Source organism: Chlorocebus sabaeus, chromosome 10, assembly GCF_047675955.1.
Source record: "Chlorocebus sabaeus isolate Y175 chromosome 10, mChlSab1.0.hap1, whole genome shotgun sequence".
In the NCBI taxonomy this organism is placed as follows: domain Eukaryota; kingdom Metazoa; phylum Chordata; class Mammalia; order Primates; family Cercopithecidae; genus Chlorocebus; species Chlorocebus sabaeus.
Genome location: NC_132913.1, coordinates 12957639 through 12962587, shown reverse-complemented (window position 1 = coordinate 12962587; position 4949 = coordinate 12957639). Strand labels below are relative to the sequence as shown.

Here is a 4949-nt window from a genome sequence, read left to right as displayed (position 1 = left end):
AAATTAAAGTCAACCAAGGGATGAACACATGGGGCAGAGTCCAGGAGAGTTCCACATGCAGAGTTGTTCTCTCCCAGTGGAGCCATGAATAGCCAGGCTACTCCTGAGAACTGTGTGACAATACACACCAAGAGCTACCAACTGGGGAAGTGCACCTGTGTCTTAGTGTTCAGAGCTTTTATTTGGATTTGGTCATGAAGATATGGTTGATTATGTGACTATCAGGTACTGACCTTCAGTCTCCAGCCTTTCTGGACATCAAATTGATACTACATAGCCCAAAGTCCCCACTTTAGCCAAGACTCTCTTGTGGAAAAATAATCATATCTGTTTTACTGTCTGCGTTTGTTATAGCATTTATATCACAGATACAGGAGTCATGTCAGTATGAACATGCCTAACATTTGGAGGCCCCAGTGTGAAGGAGGGATAGATTTAAAGAAATGACTTTAACTAGGTAAGAGGAAGGACATCAAAAGGTCTATTATATAATATTATGACTATCATTAATGACAATACATTGTATTTTGAAAATCACTGAGCATGCATTTTTTTTTTTTTTTTTTGAAGTGGAGTTTTCACTCTTGTTGTCAAGGTTGGAGTGCAGTGGTACAATTTCAGCTCATTGCAACTCCGCCTCCCAGATTCAAACAATTCTCCTGCCTCAGCCTCCCAAGTAGTTGGGATTACAGGCACGCACCACCACGCCTGGCTAATTTTTTGTATTTAGTAGAGATGGGGTTTTACCATGTTGGTCAGGCTGGTCTTGGACTCCTGACCTCTGGTGATCCACCCACCTCAGCCTCCCAAATTGGTGGGATTATAGGCATGACCCACCTCACCTGCCCAAGAGTAGATTTTAAGTGTTCTTGCTACAAAAGCATCATACTATGTGAGATAACACATATGTTAATTAATGCAATTGAGCCATTCCACAATGTATACATATTTCAAAACATCCTGTTGTTCACAACAAATATATAAAATTTTTATTTTCAATTAAAGTTAAATTTTAAAAAAGGAACAACTTATCTGTCTAGGAAGTCATTGCATACATTTTCATATTTTTGTCCTGATATGATGACTTGTTCTACTACCATCTATATCTCATAATACACTTGTGCAGAACTATTGTTTTGTTTTGGTTTTAGAGACAGGATCTCTATTGCCCAGGCTGGAGTGCAGTGGTGTGATCACAGCTCACTGTAGCCTTGATCTCCTGAGCTCAAGCTCAAGTGATTCTCTCCCCTCAGCCTCCTACGTAGCTGGGATTACAGGTGCACACCACCACACTTGGCTAATTTTATTTTTCAGTTTTTCAGTTTTTGTAGAGACAGGATCTCACTATATTGCCCAGACTGGTCTCTCAAACTCCTGGATTCAAGCGGTCCTCCCACATCAGCCTCCCAACATGCTGAGATTACAGGTGTGAGCCACCGTACCTGGCCAGAACTATTTAGTAAAGCAATTAGATGATGATTAACAAAATCTAGTGTTTCTTCAGGGCCAGTCATTTTCCATCAGCATTATATCCTGAGGAGGCTTTCACTTCATTTCCTGATATATTTGGTCATCAACAGCAGTACCGTCATTAGACTTATTCACATAAGGGGACTGAATCTTATCCATGATGCCAGTGCTACACCATATTGAAGTATGGTTGCAGATGTAACCTGAAAAGTAAGCCAAAAGATACATATTACTAAAATCTCACTCAGTCATTATCAATTTGGTCCAGGTCATGATCACATTATATGACCAAAATGTCTCCCAGAGCAATGCCACCCACTCAGGTTTGCAGGTTTCCATTCAACATTGTCAGGTTCCCAAAAACACGAGTGGTCTTTGCAATACATGGCTTCATCCTTTCAGGCATTTGCATGAAGCTAAAAGACAATATCATTTTTATAAAGGCACCATTGTAACATTGGAATTCCCTTGTTTCATAACCCATCTGTTCATTCATTTACCCTTAGCTACTATTCTTCCTTCTATCCATTTATCATTGTTTTTCATTTTGTTTTGTTTTGTTTTGTTTTGTTTTTAAAATAGGATGGGGTCTCTCTGAGACTTGCCCAGGCTAGTCTCAAACTCCTAGATTCAAGGGATCCTGCCACTTCAGCCTCTCAAAGTGCCGGGATTACAGGCATGAGCCACTGCACCCAGCCTACCATTGTTTTTTTTCCAAACTTTTCTACCTCTAGAAGGGCTGTTAGTTTTGGCACTGTTCAGATACACACTGCTGATAGCAATACTGGTCTAGCAGGTGCTTCTCTCTCAATTCACTTCCGTTTAATAGGGTGAGTTTACACACATACAGAACTAGTGGACTGTCTTGACCACTAGACGATAATATATCTGCATTCATCATCAAGACCAATTTTGCCAGATGGGCTGAAGGCACAGTCTACCCCATCAGGCGTTTGGGAATTCTGACATAAAAGTTCAAAAGTACAGTTACAGTTTCCTGCTTAGGGATTATCCCTGCCCTTGCATCCAGTTGCAGCTCTGGTTCTGTGATCACTGAATTAGGTAGAAAGAAGAGTTAAAGTTGTGCAGGGAAAACAAAGTTGCAGTGATGTGAAGAAGAATTTTATGGTCATATTAGCATTGTCCTCCAACCCCTCTTCCTGGATGGAACCCCAGAAATGGTCTCTGCCAATGAGAGAGCTGACACAAGTAAATACAGAATAACCAATCCTTTCTTGTTCCCCTGTTGCTGAGGTCTTAGCTGATGATAGGAAAGATGCAGCATTTGCCAGGAGTGTGTTTGTGCTGACCAGATGTTGGCCTCACCATTTGTCTTTCTATAGTTATCTTATAAGGCAGGCAAAGGCCTTCACCCCCATGGGAAGGAGAATGTCTGAGGGCAGGAAGTGGGGGGCTGTCATTAACCAGGGCAAGAAGAATTCCTTAGGGAGAAAATGGGGCCTGAGTGGGGAAGAGATTCAGCCTCTTTTGATGTGAATTTTGAGTGATCTAAATAGAGAGTTCCTAGGAGGTGAGGCTTAAGGATAGTGCAGCAGACAGAATAGCAGCCTCCCAAAGAAGTCCATGTTCTAAACCCTGAAACCTGTGAATCTGTAACCTTTTATAGCAAAAGGAACTTTGAAGATGTGATTCAGTTAAGGCTCTTGAGATGGGAAATCATCCTGACAAATCCATTTAATCAAAAGAGCCCTTCTAAGGGAAAGAAGGAGGCAGTAAAGTCAGAGTCTGAGTAGGAGATGTAACAAAGGAAGCAGAGCTCAGGGACAAAGGTTTGAAGATGTTGCACTGCTGTCTGTGAGGGTGGAGGAAGGGGCTAAAGCCAAGGAGTGCTGGCAGCTTCCAGTAGCCAGAAAAGGCAGGGAAAGTGTTCTCCCTTAGAGCCTCCAGAAGGAACGCAGCCCTGCTGACCCCTTGATTTTAGGACCTCTAGCCCCCAAACTACAAGACAGTAAACTTGCATTGTTTGAAACCACCACATTTGTCAGTAATGTACTACAGCAGGAACAAGAAACTCATACCAACAACATCAGCTCGGGAAGTCAGGAAGCAAGCTCCCCTACATGACTATTTTCTTCTTTCTCTGGTCCCACAGGGTCTGTAAATAAAGAAAACAAGACCAATTTTAGGACTGCTTAACCTGGAATCCATACGCCATAGAAAAGATTTGAGGAATCCTCATACCCCATGAAATTGTAAAATTTTACATGGCCAATTTTGGTGAGAGATGGTCCAGGAATCCATGAGTCCTGAAAGGTTAAGAACTACTCACCTTAAGAAAGAAAAATCCAAGCCGAAAAACAGCCCCCCAGTCGATATGGAGAAGTGATGTCGGGAGTCAGATGAAAGAGAATATAGAATCTCTACACTCCAGGAGCAAGGTGAAGGAAAGATCCGGATGACCGGGTAAGCCTCAGGTTGGTGACGAGGCTGAGAGTGATGGCAAAAGTGGCCTGCTCCTCTTTGGGGGTTGAGGATATGATCCTGGTTTAACAGAGATTCATAAACAAAAATAAACAGAAATTCAGCGTCAGCCACCCTGAAAAAGGAGAATTTGCTTAATGCACCCCACTATGCAGAATAATAGACACCCCAGCATTTGCAGGAAACATAGAGAAGTGGCTTATGGTCTTTGGTTCGCCTTTCACTCTTGTCCTATCCCAAGGCAGGTCTCTGGGCTGGATCCAGGGAGGCAGGACATTTGTGCTGAGAAGTCATCCCAAGGAAGCCCTGCCAGCCTTGGTTTCCCTAATCCCATTAGGACCACACCTTCAGGGATGGGGGCCAGCTCAGAGTCAGTGTAGAGCAAGTTACTGCTGTTAAAAACGGAGGCTCCCAAAAAGTTCCTGGCCATGAAAAGAAGGTCTTTTTCTTTGCTCATTAACTGCTAAATTATCATTTCATGACCTAAGAGTAAGCAAACCAAAACCACATGTCCCTTTGTAATTCAAACGAATAGAGTATTCCAGATTAGAGAAAATCATGCCTGAAGATAAAGAGATCTAAAATCCAGTGTGAAAAACTTTTAGTGATACCTGGTAGATCCCAGGATTCAGTGGAAAGGTCACTTCACTGGGTGTCTCTGTCTAGCACATACCCAGGCAATCTTGAAAAAGATGAAGATAGGTCACCCAGGGAAGTGACCACATTAGAATCTTCTAATGTAGCAATCTCAGGACCCCCAGGAGTGCATGTGTTGAGGGGAGAGGGGAGAGTGGCAAGTGCCACTGGCATTATTCAACCTAGGCTACTTGGACAGTTGTTAATGCATGACCCTGACTCCATGGTTGTGTTAAACACATTCACAAAATGTCACTTAGAATGGTTCTAAAACAAAGACAAGTGAAGTATGTGTGAGTGAAGGCAGTGGGGAAAAAATGACGTGAAATATGTGAGAGGGGAGTGCGTGTCTCAGCTGCAGGAGTAAAAATGTGTTTTCTCCATTAAAAAATAGTGTTTCC

General features: G+C 42.6%; 1 long non-coding RNA gene across 1 annotated transcript; it reads right to left on the bottom strand.

The window, feature by feature from the left end:
* Window positions 1-966: 966 nt before the first annotated feature.
* LOC119620583 (uncharacterized) lies at window positions 967-4144 on the bottom strand. Its single transcript, XR_005237077.2, has 3 exons — window positions 3761-4144; window positions 3510-3586; window positions 967-1673 (listed from the first exon to the last, which is right to left on the bottom strand). It is a non-coding gene; the product is annotated as an uncharacterized lncRNA (long non-coding RNA).
* Between the last annotated feature and the right edge of the window lie 805 nt (window positions 4145-4949).